Consider the following 19,859-nt stretch of genomic DNA (forward strand, 5'->3'; position numbering starts at 1 on the left):
AGGGACTTTAGCCATCTAGCAAGAGAATTTGATACTCAGGTAATTGACTTCTACGTTTTGAGATTTGGTATATGCGATTTAACACTATTGGTGGGGTGTCTAGACTTTTTAGTAGTTTGAAACTGAGTGAATTTTGAAACAAAATAATTAAGATATGAAGAAAATATTTAGGGGTACCAAATGCTGTCAGAAGAGAGTCCTTACATGTAAGAATTTTTCATCTTTTCTGATACCTCTGGTTCTGATTGATTGTTTTCAATCTCACATTCATATATGTTGTCTGTCTAAACCCTACGGTTACTTGGTAGGGTCTCTCACTTTATGAGAGTTAAAAGTTGTGGGCCAAATTCCTTTTATTTTCTTGGCTAAATGTGCACGTGTCTTTTTGAAGGAGGGTCTTTCTGTGACTACATGGTAAGAATAATTTTATGTTATCAAAGAAGACAGGTAATTCTTTTCCAAATGTGTTTAACTAGCTGTGTAAGCAAGGACCTGAATGCTAAGCTCCGAAGTAAATAAAGTGCCAGGGCAAATGGTAGCCACAAGAGATGAGGTCTCTACCAAAGGATCAGCCATGCTGTGCCTCGACTGCCTGCAGCTGGCCAAGAGACAGACACCCAACCTCTTGTGCCTTTCTTGCTTAGGATTATCCAGGGTGGACTTTGAGATTCTATGTTTTCATGATTTAGACTCTTTAAATAATATTTTTATAAATTTTGCTGAATCATCTAAGAAAATTTAATGACTATATTCTCCTTTTTGCTTGTTTTTTTTAATTTGCTTAAAATTTAAAAATATACAAAAATTGTATATGTTTATTTATTGCTTTATATTTTAAACTTAGAGGTGGAAGAATAGTAAATAGAAACTCTGTTACATATACCCTTACCTAGATTCAACAATTGCTTGTTTTTTATCTCCTGTATCTATTTTTGTCATTTTCATTTAAAAATATTTATTTTGTTATTTGAAGGGCAGAGAGATAGATGGGGAAAAGGCAAGGAGTGAAGGAGGATGGATGGATGAAGGGGGAGAGAGAGAGAGAGAGAGAGAGGGAGAGAGAATCTCCAGTCCCCAAATCTCTTCAACAACAGGGAAACTGAGCCAGGCTGCAGCTGGGAGCTGGCAACTCAATCCAGGTCTCCCACGTGGGTGCAGAGATAAAACTACTTGAGCCATCGCTGCCACTTCTCAGGGTGTGCATTAGCAGGAAGCTTGAATCCAGAATGAAGCTGCGACTTGATCCCAGTCCCTCCAATATGGGATGTGGGTGTCCTAAGCAGCATCTTAACTGCTATGCCAAGCACCCACCCGGTCATTTACTCTATCATTTTCTCTCACTACTTCTAAATATATATTTGTAATTTTCCTGAAATACTAAAAAGTAAATTTCAGACATCACATTGAATTGTCCTAAAAACATCAATGTGTATTTCCTAGGAACAAAACATTCTCCTACATAACCGAATACAATTCTAAAAACAGGGAAAATTAACATTGACACATTATATTACCATCTTTAGACCATGTTCAAATTTTATTAATGGTCCCAGAGTGTTCTTTATGGATTTTTTCAGCCTAGCATCCATTCCAGGATAATGCATTACATTTAGTTTTCAGCTTTTTAAAATTTGAACCTGTTCATCAGTCTTTGTCATCCATGACCTTAACATTTTAAAAATTCCAGGCTAGTTATTTGATAGGATATCCCTCAGTTTGGGTTTGTTTGATGTTAACTCAAGATTAGAAATTTGATTATGCAAGGATGACATTGTAATACAGCCAATTAAGCTATTGTTTGTGACACTGGCATCTGATATGGGCCTGTTCAAGCCCCAGCTTTCTGCTAATGTGTCTGTAAAGTCAGCAGAAGATGGCCCAAGAACTTGAGTACCTGCCACCTATATGGGGGACCCTGGTGGAGTTCCTGGGTTCTGACTTCAGTCTGGCTCAGCTCTGGCTGTTGCAACATTTGAGAAGTGAACAAATGAATAGAAAAATGTTCTCTCCCTCTCTCTCTCTAAACACACACACACACACACACACACGTTTCTCCTTCTGTCTGTCTCTGTCATTGCCTTTCAAATAAATAAATGAATCTTTATTTTCAAAAATTTTACTTAAGGTATACAAATTTCATGTATTTCATATAAACAGGTCCAGGAACATGATGAGTCTCCCCACCCCACCCTCCCTCTTGCCCATGCTCCCACCTTTCTTCCTCCTCCCTATTCTATTCCGACTATTAATTTTTACAATTATCTATTTTCAGCTTACTTTAAACTCACAAGATTAACCCTACACTAAGTAAAGAGTTAAACAAATAGCATAAAGAAAAAAAACACTGTTCCTCAACAGTAGAGACAAGAGCTATAAACAATCATCGAATCTCAAAATGTCCACTTCATTCTAATACATTACAGTTCAGATACTCGTTAGTTACTACAGATCAGGGAAAACATATGGTATCTGTCTTTTTGAGAATGACTTATTTCACTAAGTATGATGATTTCCAGTTGCATCTATTTTGTTGCAAAAGACAAGATTTCAGTTTTTAAAATTGCTGAGTAATATTCCATTGTGTGTGTGTGTGTGTGTGTGCATCATAATTTCTTTATCCAGTCACCAGTTGATGGACATCTTGGTTGATTCTATATTTTAAGCTATTGTGAATGAAGCTGCAAAAAAGCACGGGGTACAGATATTTTTTTTCAGATAACTTTCATATGCTGATTTCATTTCATTTGGGTAAAGTCTCATGAGTGGGATTGCTGGGTCATATGGCATATCTGTGTTCAGCTTTCTGAGATATTTCCATACTGTTTTCCACAATGGCTGCACCAGTTTACATTTTCATTAACAGTGGGTTATGGTACCTTTTTCCCCACATCCTCACCAGCATTTATTGTTTGTTGATTTCTGTATGAGAGCCATTCTAACTGGGGTGAGGTGAAACTTCATTGTGGTTTTGATTTGCATTTCCCTAATGTCTAGTATCATAAGCATTTTTTTTCATTGTCTGTTGGACATTTGAATTTCCTCTCTTGAAAAATGACTTTTCAAGTCCTTTGCCCATTTCTTAAGTGGATTGTTTTCTTATTAAGTTTCTTAGGCTCTTTATAGATTCTGGATATTAGTCCTTTATGTTTCATAAATAAATCTTTTAAAAAAACTAGTTTATTCATTTTTATCACATATACAAAAGAATCATTGTTGTGTTCTGAGCACTTCACAGCAAGTAAGATTCAGTTGGCTCCATTACTGGAAACCTTACCTTTCTACCTTTCATCAGCCTGAACCAGTGTCTACTTCTCTGATTTCTATCTGTGAGGTTATCATTTTTCACTGTGTAATTATAAGTAATTTGTGGGGCATCCATTGATGACTCTATACTGAATCCTTAATTACTATGATGCAAGATGATAATTTTCGTACTTTTTCTAGGGCTATTAGATGATATTCCATAACAAAGAAACTTTCTCTTCTACCCTGTTTTTGTGTATATCTATATTTCATATTTGTAACAGGATTTATAGATTACTATTTTATTTAACACATTATATTTTACTATCATTATTTATTGTGCCTGAATTTACTACTTTGTTTCTGAATTTTAAAAGTAGCACTGAGGCTTGCATTGTGGCTCAATGGGTTAAGCCACCATCCATAAACCAGCTCTAAGACTGCTGGTTTGAGACTTGCTTACTCCACTGCTGACACAGCTTCCAGCTAACACACCTAGCAAGGCATCAGTTGATGACCCAAGTAGGTCAGGATGGATTTCCTGGCTCCTGTCTTTGATTTGTCCCAGTTCACTGGGGAAGAACCAGTGGATGGAAGACCTTAGTGTGTCGCTGTGTCTCTTTCTCTCCTCCCAAATTCTCTCCCTCTCTCTGTCACTCTGCAGTTCAAATAAATAAGTAAAACTTAAAAAAATGGAATTAACTAGCTTTGTTACTCACTTTACTCCCATGACCTGAAATTAATAACTTCTAACTGATCTTAAAAAATAAATGCATTCTCATAATATGAATTCTATTGCACATATACAAAATCAGTCAGAAAATATCAATGATTGTGAAGAGTTCTAGCTTTTTTTGTAAACTGTGCACAATTCTTCAGGCAATCCACTAATATTTCTTTTGTTGTCAGTAGAGTTTACTATTATCTTTTAGAGTTGAGGTTCTGGTAGATTCACATTAGTCTCATTTTTCGTGAGATTTTTCTGTTTTCTCTGTTCAGTCATCCTCTTAATCTTAGGGAACAGCATGACAGGCCAGGGATGGGATAAAATATATGTTGATAATAAATACATGCTATGAATTACTAATTATAGATAATTCTGTACAGTTTAATTTGAAAGGTAATATTCATAGATCTATTTTCTTTGAGATATCTTCAGAAACTTCACATTGTAGTATCCTCAAAATTGGATCTTATTTGCACATTTACAAATTTATGTCCTAAAATGGAATTGTGTCCATAAACTTAAATGTGAGCCTGTTTGAGTACTATGGCTTCTCCTATCATCAGTGAATGAGGGTGGCCTGGAAGGATTCCATTGATCTTGCATCCCACTCTATGTACAATTGTTCAGAGGGTAAGAAGAAGGACTTCATTAATTGTGAAACTTCTTAGAGAAAAATTTCTAGGAGGAAAGTTAGACTTTGTAAAGATTTCAGATTTAGACTCTAAGTATAGAAAACACAGAAGGAGTACTCTTTTGACTAGACCTCTTTTTAAGTCTATGCATTAAGAAGGTTACTTAGGCCTTGTGTTACTTTTGTGCCTAGCTCAAGTAAAATATTCTGTTGCTTGTGGAAGCATTTTCTCCAAGGTACTGTAAGTCTTTATTTTGCTCTCTGATGTTTTTAGAAAACATCCTTGACTCTCCATTAAAAAGAAGCTTACTTGAGTATGCATGTTGTCATTTTAAATACTGAAAGCCACATTGATTTAGAATTTTACTATAAATATGGTCTTAAGTAGCACCTTGTCTTAATTATAGATGCCTCTATTGAAAAAGAGGGAGTTTTCTTTTAAATGTTAGAAGAATGTTATTTACTTACCAATGGCCTTGTCCTACCTATTTTAAATGTTGTTGTTGGAAACACAGCACTCTATAGCATGCTCACATTTATTTGCCAGAGTCACTGGTTCAAAATGTTAAATGTCTCTTTGTTACCTATAGTAGTAAATAGAAAATGAATTCAGATGACCTCCACTCATCTCCAAATGCTAATGGATTCCATTCTTCCCACATGGAATACAAACAACCTAAAATAAGTCAAATTACCAGTCTTGTGTATGGATGCCTAATGACGTTCCTGTGTAGCTCCTGGAAACTTGCTGGCGCTCAGTGATTACATATCAGCTCTGCAGGAGAACTTCAGTGTGAGAATGCATTGTTCACTGTCATTTTGTTTAGAGGGCAAATAAGTTATTGCTAACATCTTTTTTTTTGCTTTAGAATATAAGTACTTACAATTGTCTAGTCAGGAATAAAGCACTAGATAATAAAGGGGTTATTTTATATTAAGAACGGAGTCTTTATTTCTTCATTTTTACAACCAATTGTTGACTAGTTCCAACTGAGAAATGAACGTTGACTAATGATGATGATTGTCTATTACACACTTGAAAATACTAAATGCAGGATAAAACATGGGAAAGCTGCTTCTTGTCCTCTTAACAGCTCATAAGATGATAAGGTACTCCTGTATTCACCCTTCTGTCTTCACACAAAGTGGACCCAAAAAAGAGGAGCAATTAGGTTGTGAATGAAATAGTATTTTGCCTAATCATTATTTCCTAATTCAGCCTTTTAACTAAGTTATATTTGAAGATTTCAGGGGAGTTGATTCTATATATTGTGTTGGTGTCTACATGAGTGAACGCATTTGTCAAAGCATAGCAAATTGGATGTTTTTAATCTGCGTAAATCATACTTTGCCTCTAATTCACAAAGCAATCCTAGAAATGAATATAAAGCCCAACTAACTGATAGAGTGTTGTTCAAAGATTATGAAAAATCAATTCACATACAAAATACAAATTACACTGAAAAAATACATGCTGATGCTATATTCCTTTCAAAGTAAAGTAAATGCAAATTAAAGAACACTAGTTACTCCTTTTGCCTATAAATGTGAGAAAATATGATTGCTAACAAACATGTTATATAGAAAAATATTTGTACTTTATTTGTTGAAATGTAATTTGAAAATCTTCCTATGGAGGAGAGTTTGGAAAAAGCTTACAAAATTACAGATGAATATTTGGGAAATTTGTTCAATAGATATACTTGCATGCTGGAAGTATGACATATGTGTAAGCCTATTACTGGCAGAATTATTAATAATTGCAGATGATTATTAAAATGTCCAAAAATGGGGGACTGAGTAAGTGTATTATGCTACATGAATTCAACAGAATATTGTGTGCTTATACATATTAGGAACTTTCTGTGTTACTGGCCTAGATAGCTCTTAGTATTTAAGTGAAAAGACAAAATACACTTTCCAGAAGGTAGAGTAGATACAATTTTCCTTATTCATCTCTCTGAGTACAAATAAGATTTCTGTTCATTTTATGTATTAAAAAAATTGAAAAAATAATAATACTCTGAAAGGAGGAGAGATGTTGACAGGCCAGCTAGAAACCCCAAGACCCAAGAAACACATGGTGTTGAGTGCTATGGGTTTTCTTTCTGCTGAAAAAGTTCGTTACCTGGAAATTACATAACTGCCTGCATAAAAGCTTCAGGAAAATCTTGTTGTTTTCTCTAGCCAAAGGACCAGGAAATGTGAAGGCTGGCAAGTCAGAATGCTTTTAGATTCTACTCCTGCCAAACACTACGGAAGAAGAGTATAGCCCTGCCCCCAAACTTATGAGCAAACGTTACACAGGAATGAGGCTTTCATTCCTCCTCCATCGTGGCACACAAAGCAAACTTAGCCAAAATTACAGAATTTGCTTTTTGAAATACTCTGTTAGAAGGTGAAAAGACAAGCTACAGATTGAAGGAAAATATTTGCAAACCACAAGCAAGTATCTAAGAACTAGTATCTACAATATGTAAAGAATTCTTTTTTTTTTTCTTAAAACTCAACAGGAAAAAAAAAAGCAATCCAAATAGAAAATGGAAAAAAAACACAAGGAGAACCATGAAGATAAATGGAAGGCAAATAAACACGAAGCTAATTTCCATATTTTTTTAACCATTAGGGAAATGCAAATTAAAACAATATTGACATATCACCACACACACCTATCAAAATAAAAAATAAAAGCTAACAACAACATCAGACGTTGGTAAGTATGTAGTAAAACTGGATCACTCATACATTGCCTGTGGAATTGTCATACAGTAAAGCCACTGTGGAAAATTGTTTGATAATTTCTCATTAAATTAAACATAGCCACCTTATGACCCAGCAACTGTGTTCTGGGCACTGCTCCTACAGAAATGAAAACTGCTGGATACACAGAAATCTACAACTGAGGAGGTTTTCACGTCTGCTTAGTGTTGTAAGCCACTAGGGAAATGCAAATAACACTACACCATACCCCAGTTAAAAAGAAAAAAAAGAACAGATGGTGGTGAGGTTGTGGAGAACAGGGAACTCTTCTGTCAACTGCAACTGCTGAGTCAGTAAACTTCCTAACTCTTGGATTGGCATCATTTTGTCTGTCTGCTTGGTTGACTCATTGTTGCCAGTATTGCTGCCTCGGAGTGTGTGTGTGTGTGTATGTGTGTGTGTCGGTGGAGGGGGGAGGAAATTATGAGGAGGGGGGTTAAATGAGGAGAAATGTCAAATCCTATCATTTTGTCTTTTAGTTTCTGTTTGTTTCTCAATTTACTTTCTTTCGCAAAGAGCCTACACATACTGCACACTGTGTCAGGCACTAAGTTTGTGTTTTATGTGTTAACACAATCCTTGAGACAATGCTGTGAGGAAAGTTGTCTTATTGTCTTACTGTTGTGAAAATAAAGTCAATCAGGATCTCTCACCCAGGAGTAGGTACAATTCTGGAAGTCATAAAAGCCCAGGAGCTGATCAATTCTGCTATGTAACTATTTGGCTGCTTGTCACTACCTTCAGTAAGCTCATGTAGGACTCTAGGGGCATAGCCGAGCATGCACCTTCTGTGTGTACTTGCCCACTGCAGTGAAATAAAGAGGCATAAATCTGCAGTCAGCTTGGCAGTTGTTGTTTGGCCTGTCCAAATCCAGACCTGATCTTCTTGGAGCTGGGTTCTTGTGTTAACACTTGGCGTAGCTGACAGGACTCTTCTCAGGCCACTGTGAAGCCTTCTGTCATGGTGGAAGGTGAGATTCAGGGTTGGCTAGCCGTGAGTGTGTGTGGTGCTTGGTGGTTTATGGCTTTGTCTGCCTGGGTGTCCCTCAAGACTGGGCCAAAGTGGATAGCTCACCCACTAGTATAGAGAAGGAAGATGTCCAAATGGTGGTAGAAGCCACAGGACAAGTCTGACTACTTGCCTTGCAAGCAGAAATCAATGCTAAGTCGCAAGCAGAGATCAGAGTATGACACCTGCAATGTGCCCTAGAGGAGAAGAGAGAGAACAGAAGGGTGAGGGAAGATACCGTTCCTGTACCAGAAACAAGGCTATACAAATGCCGGAGATAACCAGGTGGTTGACGTGCTTGAGTCCTGAGATGATGAGGGTGATGCTGAGCCTCCAGGACTATTTAAGGCCCATCCAGTAGTCGCTCAAAAGAGTAAGACACAGCAACAGAGGGTTCCTAAGGACAGCCATAAGCACCCCCTCTCACCCCACCCCGGTGGTAGAGTGTGCTGTATTCCATCCATAGCTCAGGCAGAACTAGATCTGGGGTCTAAGTTTAGGCAGAAGGTCTCTGAATACACTGACACTTGGCTGCTCTGATTATGGCACAAAGGGAGTAGGCAGGTTGGGTGGGGGTTGGATCTTACTCTCCAGACAGTTGCAAATGGAAAAATTGGCATCTCTGACTGTGACCCAACCTTGCAGCAGTGGCTTCAGACTGCTGAACATACCCCAAGAAATGGCCCCACCTGTGTTTCGATTTGGTAGTGGCAGATTTGATACAATGGTCAATACCTGTGATAGTGCATATGTTCAATTATATGGATGATGTGATGCTAACCTGTGACTTTCTTGCAGAGCTGGAAGCAGTTCTACACACTTTACTGAGCCACTTAAATCCTACCCAACTCTCTGGATTTACCATTGTTGGAACCACTTACTTCTCTGTCTTACTGTCCTTAGCTTGGCAGCAGAGAACACCCTGGTGGACTGGGCACACACTTTAACAGTGACAACCAATCAATTATCTTGTTGGGCGTGCACTGAGTTACCTCTCAGCACTGAAACTGGACTGCCTTGGAAAGTGACTGTAGCCACTGGAGAAAGCTGGACGGGTTGGAAGGATGGAATTCTTCAGACCAATTATGGAATAACACCTGTACCCGTGTGAAGATCGTAGTCTGGGAGCAGTGTAATGAGACCCAGCCATGGATGAGACGTTCTGTATGTGACAGTCTGGGTTGGCTTTATGCAAAAGTAATAGAGTTGCCCTCACAAGTGCTGAAATGTGTAACAAGCAGGGAATGGGTCTCAGGTGGGGTAGGTGCTGGACAGACTTGCTCATCACATTTGGTGTTGCATGCTCACCCATAGTGTGTTACTGTAGCCTATATTATTGTTGTGGAATTTGGATATAACGTTCCACACTCCCCACACAGGGATTCTCCCAAAGATATCTGATGCATAGATTGTGAGGCAAGGAAGGCTGAAGGAGTGGATTGTTGGGGAAATAGTCAGTAGTGCTCTCTTGCTCAGAAGTAGATACAATTTTTGCAAGTCAGTGAGCTCACAAGCTGATGCAATTCCATTATGTAACTATTCGCCACTGTTTTCTGTAAGCATATAGAAGGTCTGGGGGCATCGCTGGGCATGGGTGCTCTGTGTACGCTTCACCACCACCGCCAGTGTAGAGGCATAGCCTCTGTGTGCTCTCATCCGCAGCCACGAAAATAAAGAGGTAGAAATCTGCGGTGGGCTCTGCAGCTGTTCTCGGGCCTGTCTCAGTCTGGACCTGAGCTCCTGCAATACACATCCTCACTTTGCTGCTAAGGAAAATAAAGAGGAATGAAACGAGAAACTTTCTCAAGGTCACAAAACTGATCAGGGGTAGAATCCAGATGCAAACCTTTGTCACCAAAGTCTGTGCTCCTCGCAGCCCTGTTGCCTGAGGAGTTACAGTATGAACTGTAGGAGTGCAGATTCGGATGCTGCAGTGAATCATTTGCATCACATCTCCCGAGAGTTAATGGGAAAAGAGGAGGATTCGATAATAAATCGACCATGTTGTAACAGTTTTTTTATATGAAATTCACAAGAGCTCATACATGCTTTGGTCATTATGAAAGAAATGCACTTTACAGAAAAAATGAGAAATTGGTAAGAATACATAATTTTAGATAGACATGAAGAATAAACTCAAGGGATCTACTATGCAACATGATGCCTAGAATTAATAACAATGTATTGTGTACCTGAAAATTTCTAAGAGTAAATTTCAAGTGTTCTCACGACAATAAATGTTAAGAATGTGAGGTAATGAACATATTAATGAGCTTTATTTAATCAAGCCATACTATATATGTATTTCAAAACATCATGTTGTATACCATAAATACATGATTTTGTATGTCTATTTAGAATTACTTAAAATAAAATACATAAAATACAGCAATATTTGTATAAGAATTGCTGTGGTAGAATATTGAATGAAAAAGTATATTAAAAATCAAAAAATAATTAAAACCATGTCATCAAAAAATTGAACAAAGGAAGAAAGAAGAAAGGGTTTGAGGCTCTGTTCTGGGGAAAAAGACAGGATTGAGCATATTGCTGGAGAATATTGGTGGTAGTCATCTTGATTTCTAAAAAGCAGAAGCAAGCAAGCAATGCTTCTAGCACCCAGTTCTGCTAGATTTGCTAGGCTGTCACCGGGTAGAGGACAGGGAAAGGAGTGGTTTCTTGATGGAGATAGGTTGGGTAAGGGACATAAATGTGGAAGCTGTGACTCAAGACATGACTAATGAATGGCTTGTTCTGATAACACACTTTGGGGGTAAAACAAAAAAGAACAACAAGAAAAGATAGTGCCAGAACAAAGACTAGGAAAATCTGACTCCTGAAGTAGTGGAAAAGAGGAAGCAAAAGAGAGGTGACCATGAATCAGTTCAATGGGAACTGGATAGATTTGTAACAGGCCTTTGAAAGAAAACATGGAGAGGCACTGTAGAACTGTATAATAGTTTAGGATACGATGCTTCACTGCACTGAATCATATCAGTGCATATTTCTCAGTTATTTTCAGCTGGTGGAAGTATCACTTTCATGTAGTCTGCTGTATCTCACTTATCTTCATGTTTTGGTTTTTGCTTCTTAAAGTGCACTCCAGGGACCAGAGCTATACCAAGTGCCAAATCTAAAATTAACTACAATGATTCTTTAGGAATCTCAAAGATAGAATTCAATTTTAACTTGTTTCTTCTCCTTTCTGCACCCTTGCACTTAGTGATGCCAGAATTTATGCCTGGTTTTTGCAGATAATTGCTGTGTGACTGCTATCCCGAGCTGGGACAATGGTTTAGAGAAAGCCTCTCTCTCATTGCACATACCACAGGTTGCACATATCACAGATGAAATACTTCTTTTTTAAAAAATATTTATTTGAAAGGCAGAGTTACAGAGAGGCAGAGGCAGAGAGAAAGAAGGGAAGGGGGGTAGAGAGAGAGAGAGAGAGAGAGAAACTTCCATCTGCTGGTTAACTATACAATGGCTGGAGCTGTGCTGATCTGAAGCCAGAAGCCAGGAGTTTCTTCTGGGTCTCCCACGGGGGTGCAGGGGCCAAAGTACTTGGGCCATCTTCTGCTGCTTTCCCAGGCTGTAGCAGAGAGCTGGATGGGAAGTGGATCAGCCAGGACTCAAACCAGCACCCATATGGGATGCTGGCACGGCAGGTGGTAGCTTTACTCACTATGCCACAGTGCCGATCCCAGGAAATAATTCTTTTTGTGGTCTATACTTTCAGGACTTTACGGACCAAGGACTTCATGGCTGTGTAAGGAAACCCTCTCTGGGAAAACAGCCTTCATGTTAACCCAGCTGTTTTCAAGACAGAAGATCTGAGTCCAAAGATCTGGTATCAAGTTTATCTTCTTATTAAATGCCCTTCCTCTAAAGTCAGCGTCCCTCCATTGTATTTTCCAATTGCAATAAAGTTTCTCCACAGTTTAAAAATTGCCACCCTAATTCCACGATTTGTTAAAACACCACATTCACCCAGTACACTGACATTAAATCCAAAAGAAATATATCTTTTTTTCTAAAAGTAAATGGCTACTAAGAATATTACAGAGATTAGAACTATTTGACAAGTGTAAAAATTAGTTTGAAGCCTGGAAAAAGTGCTAGGGAAAAATGGGGCAGACTTTGGTGCAGTACTAAGGCTCTTTATGTTCTTCTTGATTATTTAAAAGATTCGTTAATTTATTTAAAAGGCAGAGTGAGAGAGAGAAGAGAGGAAGAAGATCTTCCATCTTCTGGTCTAGTTCCCAAATGGCTGTAATAGACAGATTTAGGTCAGGCAAGGTCTCCCATAGGGTGGCAGAGAACCAAATACTTGAACCTTCACTTGATGCTTCCCAGGCACATTAGCAGGAAGCTATATCAGAAGCACAGTAGTCAGGGCCTGCACTGTGGTGTAGTGAATAAAGCCACTGCCTACAGTGCCACATCCCCTATGGGTGCCGGTTTGAACTCTGGCTGCTCCACTTCCACTCCAGCTCCCTGCTAATTCACCTGGGAAAGCAGCAGAGGATGACCCAACTCCTTGGGCCCCTGTACCCATGTGGGAGCTCCTGGCTTCTGATTGGCTCAACTTCTGCTGTTGCAGCCATTTGGAGAGCGAATCAGTGGAGGGAAGATCTCTCTAGTTCTCTCTCTCTCTGTCTCTACCTCTCTAACTATGTATTTCAAATAAATAAAATAAATCTTATTAAAAAAGAGAGAATGAGAAGAAACTTGTGAAAATTAGCAAAATCTTAAAACAAAAAAAGAAAAAAAGACAAAGAAGCAGAGTAGCCAGCACTTGAACCGGCACTCTGATGTGGTATGTGGACCTTGCAAGTGGTGGTTTAACTTGCTACACTACAACACTTGCCTCATGTTCTTCTTAATTAAAATTTACCAGATAAGTTGCTTCTGGAAATAAAGTTGAATCTTTCAATAGTAACCTATACTCTCCAGAGTGAAGTCACTCAAATATGCATAGAATCTAGATTACAATTAGTTTTAAGTATATAATTATTTAAATATAATGAAATAGATCTGTCTTCTTTAAAAGAGCCTCTTACTTTAGAAATTTTTTGAAAATATTTGCAGAAGAAATAATGTGATGTCTGATATTTGCTTCAAAATAATCCAAGTATGGGACAAATGCTGTGTCGCTGGTTGAGCTTCTGTTTAGGACACTCTCATTCCATATCAGAGTGCTAGTTTAAGTCCCAACCACTGTGCTTCTCATCCAGTTTCCTGCTAATGTGCCTGGATGATGTGCCACAGGTGATGGCCCAAGTACTTGGGTCCCTGTCACTCACATGAGAGACCCAAATCGAATTCCTCACTCCAAGCTCTGGCTTAGCCCTGCCCCAGCTGTTGTAGCCATTTAAGGAGGAATGGACCAGCAGATGGAAGATCTCTCTCCCTCCCTCCCTTTCTCTCTCTCTCTCCATTTCCCTTTCTCTGTGACTCTGCCTTTTAAATCTATCAATCAATCAATCAATCTTAAAAAAAAAACTCAGGAAGAATATAAAGAGCTTCAGCATTGTACCAAAATTTACCCCATTTTTCCTCAGCACTATAATATTTTATTCTTGCCAGATAGTTGAAATTCCCTCAGTAACTGGTTACTTTCAGAAAGAAATGATTTATTTTGTATCTAATGTTAGTATACTGGGTGAAATACTAGACTATGATAATTTAACAAACCATAGATTCCATAACCCAAAAACTGTGAATTGAGTGGTAATTTTTAAGCTGCTGAGAAACTTGTCATTATGTTTTTCATATAAAAACCAATAAATCTTGTAAAAGACCCATGTGTGAAGAGGTGGGGATGTGTGAAGGTTTAGATAAAAGAAAATTGGGAGCTAGTAATTGTAGCATTTGGATGATGAATACTTGAGTGTTTATTATATCACAACCCTACTTATACAAATGTTTGAAATTTTCTATCATAAACAATTAAAAAATAATATCCATAATGGTCACCCCCAAGAGGCACTGACTTTCTATGAACATTATTACTCTCTTCAAATGCAAATCATTCTAGAATTAAAGAGAATGTTCAAACATGGGAAGCTGTCTACACAGCAAACTTATAGGATGACACTCACTTTAAATAACACTCAGACCTCAAAATCAGCCCTTAAGGCTTCCTGGTCTGGCTGAAAAGCCCCTGAGAGCATTTCAGGCATGGAAAGGCAAGACACTGTGGCAAAAAATGTTCTACATGAAAGATCTCTGTGGGGGAGACTCCAGCAGAAAGAAGTGACAATCAAAGAAGGAGCTACTCTTCTCTAAAGGGAGGAGAGAACTTCCAGTTTGCTTATGGCCTTGTCCAAATACTGTTGAAGTTCGTGGACTCAAAAAGCTTCCATAGCCTAGGCAGCTCATGTCAAGAGCCTTGGATGGTCACTGATGTCATACATAAGAGTGTTAACTGTTAAACTAACATCAGGAGTCACTGTGCACTAACTCGCCATACAGGACCTATATGCTCAATCAGTTGTATTATGATAATTAACTGTAAAACTAGTTCTCAAGCAGTTTTTGTGTGTGTGTGCATGTGTGTGCAAATTGTTGACATCTTTGCATAGTATAGAGTTGGTCTTCTGTGTACAAAGTTAATTGAAAATGAATCTTAATGGAGAATGGGGCTGGGAATGGGAGAGGGAGGAGGAGGAGGAGTGGCAGGGCTGGGCTGGTGGGAAGAATAACTATATTCCTAAAGTTGTACTTATGAAATTTGTATTCCTTAAAAATAAATTTAAAAAGATAAAATTGCTCATGTTGAAAAAATGCAATCATCCAAAATTTCATATCACTTGTACATTTTTTAAAATACTTTATTTATTTATTTGAGAAGTAGAGTTACAGACAGTGAGAGGGAGAGACAGAGAGAGAGGTATTCTATCCACTGGTTTACTCTCCAGATGGCCTCAAGGCCAGAGCTGCACTGATCTGAAGCCAGGATCCAGGAGATTTCTCCGAGTCTCCCACGTGGGTGCAGGGGCCAAAAGACTTGGGCCATACTCCACTGCCTTCACAGGCCATAGCAGAGAGCTAGATGGGAAGAGGAGCAGCTGGGTCTAGAACTGGTACCCACATGGGATGCTGGCGCTACAGGCGCCGGCTCAATTGTACATTATAACTTAGTACTTGCCTCTGTCTCCCTAAGTCTTCCTTTCCCAGGCAATGTTGTCCAAGAATATTAATAAAGACTTTTCAAAGAGAGGATGCAGGGAATTCAGATTGATACTCTGTTGTTTCTGAGGAAGCACTTCCTGGTTGATCAAGGGACCTACATGTTCAAATCTCAAGGAAAAAGAGAGACTAAGTGGCGAATGGATACAACTCAGTTTTTATTACTTATTATGAGCCTGGAGTGAAATCCACATCCACAGATGTTTGTAATATTTTCTGATTTAGAGTTTTCCTGAAAATTCTAATAAATTTATTATGATTGTTCTCCTTTTACTGCAAAATACTCGGGTTCAACCACAATTTCACTTAAAAAAAACCAACTATCACTCCCAAATGCACTAGTTTATTTTAGAATTGATCTTTGCTGTTCCCAGGTATGTTATGCCAGTTTTCTAACCAGGTCAACAGCTATCCCTTAAATAACAAGATCGGGGTGATTGTTGCTAGTGCAGGTGTAATTTTAGATATTGATAGATAAGTAGACAGAGAGGTGGACATGATTTCTTAATTAATCAGCTACCTACAAGGATGACATTGTGCTCTGGCTCTGGTGGATCAAATCTAAACTTCCCCTCCTCAGCACATTCTTGTGGATGTTATGAAAAGTTTATGTGTATCATTTTCTCCCCAGGTGTTTCATGGTGTTCTGGATTAACTAGTTGGTGTTCATAAAGGATCTACAGCAAAATTAGCTCTTATACTCACAGAGTATATAATACTAAGTGAACTGTTAGACATCAATCCTGGAATGTGAGAGCTGGAAAAGAACTAGCATTGTTTAATCTACTCTTATTTTATAGCTTAGGAAACTTAAAAAACAATACCTGTATTCAGGCTCTACCCTCAGAAAACTGGCCATAGAGTAGGGACCTGAGAATATAATGTGCTAGGAGGAATGAAAACTGTAGCTTAAAAGTTTTAGAAAATCATTCACGCAGATTCTTTTCAGCTTATCTCTGATATCTGGCATCTGGACAGATCATTCCATATGGGCATATAGACATTCTTCCAGTATGTCTGCAAATCTGTTCCTGCTAGATTAAAGTACAGCAATGCAAACATACAATTAGCATGCTCATACTTAATATTTATTTCTGTGAAAATCTCTGGTGTCTTCCCCTGCCTAAAAATAGTGGTTTGCTTTAAAACACCATTTGTGAAAAGGAAAGCATTGCTCAGTTACAGGTTAGAACAAGTTGTGTAACTTCTACAGTTCAGAAAGGAGCCTGGACTAGTCCAGTACAGCACTTTGGACAATAACAATTTTCTGCCATCTAGTGGATAATTCAAAAAGTAAACCATGCCCTTATTTTTTTAAAAAATCAACATTACCCCAAAGCTATGACTTCTAAGCATCCTATAACTGGAAGAAAATGTTTTTGTATTAGGCAAGCAAGTCATTTTCCATAAACTGTGCCTCAAATTTATTCTTACAACAATCTTATTGATTTTTAATGTAAAAAAATTTGTCAAGCCTCATTACTTTTTTTAATATTGCTAAAAATTGTGGATACTCACAAATAAATCAAATATGCTCAGTTTCAAAATGTTTATATAGTTAAGAGGCCAGTGTTATAGATAAATGTGTTTATACTTTGCTCTTTCTAAAATTTCTCCCTTCCAGTTTTGGAAGTACTAGTGTCCAAGGTTAAGAGCATGAGCTCTAAAGCCAAATTGCTTAAAATTCTTGTTCGTTCATTTGTTTGTCTGTTCTTTTTCTTTATTTTTCTTTGTCATTTTTTTTGTATTTTAAGACTTCATTTCAACATAACTGTGCTTACAGAAATACACTCATATTGGTTAATAGAACACAATTTAAATTTAACTTATTCTACAATTCTTACTGAAAACCTGGTTCATGATTTAAGATTATTTTTAAAAAGGATTTACAGCCTGGTTTATTTTTATCTATTACAGATACATAAAAGAACTTTCATCAAATACTGCACAAGAAGGCAACAAAAGCCTTGAGAAATTTACATTTGAAAAGTAACGCGTATCAGACTGTAAAAGTTTATAAAATCGGTGCAATAAAACGTTGCTCTAATGTTTCAACGACAGTTTACAGAGTTCCATACCTAATGAGGAGAGGAACAGGTGGGAGCTTATGCACACATGTCGAACTGGAAGAGCTCTTTGATGTAGGTAATATTGCACATAGACGGTGAATCTACATAAACCCAGATTCAGATAATTTCTTAAATCTGAATTAATACTATCAGCTCACTTCATCTGCCAAGGCTGACAAGAAAACCCAGCACTCTAAGCTTTTCTGATATATACAAAAGAAGAACATTAAGTTTCCCCCCAGTTTTTCAGTCCAGAGGTGCCAATATACTATAGGCAAGGAATTCCTGTCATTGTCAGCACTCACAGGGTGGCATGTGATGAGGTCTATTGGGTTTCAATTTATATCAGCACTCATACAAAACAGGCCTCAAAGTTAATGACTACAGGACTTCAGAAGTGACTCTAAAAAATGAAATGGTCCTTCTTAGAAGACAACAAAACACAGAGCCACAATTAAAAGAAGCATTACCAAAGCAATACAGTACAGACACTTATGAATTATACTCAGTAAAAAATTAGCCCCCAAATAAGCAGCACTGAAAAACAAAGAGAAAAAAATGTAATGTAAAATACATTGAAAAATCATTGTGAGGGTAGATTCAAAAGATAATTAAAAGAGATACATTTTAATATAATACCCACATCACTGAGTGGAACGCCTGGACTAGAAGTTCTGTGTGTATCGTGTGGCCTTGACAATGGTGACCTGAGTCAGCCTCTACCCATCCGCCCTCACCTGCACGCAGCCGCAGGTTCAGAAGGTAAGAGCATGGTATCATGGGATCTTTGATGTCTTCATCAGGATCCTGCAAACAGATGGTGTGACTTCCCTCTACTGAGGGTTCCTGGTCAACCCTCTCAGCTCTGGCCAGTACATGTCACCACTTAGGAGTTCATTCAGAAGTTTGTAGCAGATCACAGCCAAAACAAATCAAATCACTGGTGGTTTTGGGCTTTTGGTGTGTTCACTGATGTAATCTATGCCCTGATGATGCAGCACAAAGGTGAGAAAATGGGCAGCTTCCAGGTGCATGGGAACCCAGAGGGACAAGTGGTAGTTCACTGCCTTTGAGCAAACTAAGGAACTCATCAGACAAGTGCTGCAAGTTGGTGTTGAGCTTCATGGCTTCTGCTGAGACAGTATGGTTCACTTCTTACTGATATCCCAAACAGTGCTGTCTGTGACCTTTCCATCACATCTCTGCAAGGCAAATCTCCCCTGTTCGTCCTAAACAGTGCCCTCACATTGCACTGCAGGCCATCTCTGGGTCCTGGCTGTGGCCACTGCCTTTATCCTCACCGATTCCATGGATACCACCCAAACCTGCTTACAGGTTAAGGGCAAGAACTACTTCATCATGACCTTCAGACAGTTAAAGGCAGAAGAGGGTTTGGTGAAGGACCTTCCAGCCAAAATCCTCTCAGCCACACCCTCCACTGTTATTGTGGCAGCTATGAGAGCCTCACATAACAGCCTCTGGCCTGAGCTGGTGGATTTGAGACACTGGTACTGGTAGCAGTACTTCCCACACTACTCTGGTCAAGGACAGAGTGGGAAGCATAGCCTCATCTTTTCAAATGCCCTCACTGTATGCCCAGCACTGCCCGAGGCCATGTGGCCTATAAGACAAGGACAGAGCCTTGCATGCTCTTGCTGAAGAGGCTGCACACTGGACCTCCTGCCACCCCTATTCTTAATTCTCTTGCTGAACTGGGCTTCCTCACTCAGTCCTTGTACTCAGCCCTGGTCTAAGGACACCACCCTCACCCCTACCCTGTCAGTTCTTCTGGCTCCCCCCTGTTTCTGTGTCACTGACACTGTGGGAAGAACTGTACATAGAGCTTGCTTACCACTGCTGGTTCTTACTCTTAGATCATCTGTGTTATCCTGCTTAGTTTTATTTTGCAACTGAGCTACCCTGCTTTTTCCTGCCACTTGGGGGCAAGCTGCCAGGCATTTTTGCACAAGTTGTAGGAGTATCAGAAAGCTCTCGTTCTCCAGAGCACTTGTCCATTTTTAGAGAAGTTACTAGGTTGGGGAGAAACGGTGGGACTTTATTTTTTGTGCATATTTGTTTCACATTTGTGAATCAGGCTAATACCTTAGTCCTGTTAATGTGCCAATCCATTGTTGGGAGCCCACCCCTTCCTCAGACAGTACCTGTGTTAGTAATGTCACTTTTTCTTCAGTTCAAGTTCCCTATTCCTGCCACACCCCTTTAGTC

At 38.7% G+C, this 19,859-nt stretch overlaps 1 pseudogene; it reads left to right on the plus strand.

Annotated features, from left to right (window-relative positions):
* Positions 1-369: 369 nt before the first annotated feature.
* Positions 370-19,151, plus strand: LOC100355051 (solute carrier family 25 member 44 pseudogene; annotated as a pseudogene).
* The last annotated feature ends 708 nt before the right edge of the window (positions 19,152-19,859 follow it).

This window comes from Oryctolagus cuniculus, chromosome 5 (genome assembly GCF_051225735.1).
Source record: "Oryctolagus cuniculus isolate XC-2025 breed Fujian yellow rabbit chromosome 5, ASM5122573v1, whole genome shotgun sequence".
Classification (NCBI taxonomy): Eukaryota; Metazoa; Chordata; class Mammalia; order Lagomorpha; family Leporidae; genus Oryctolagus; species Oryctolagus cuniculus.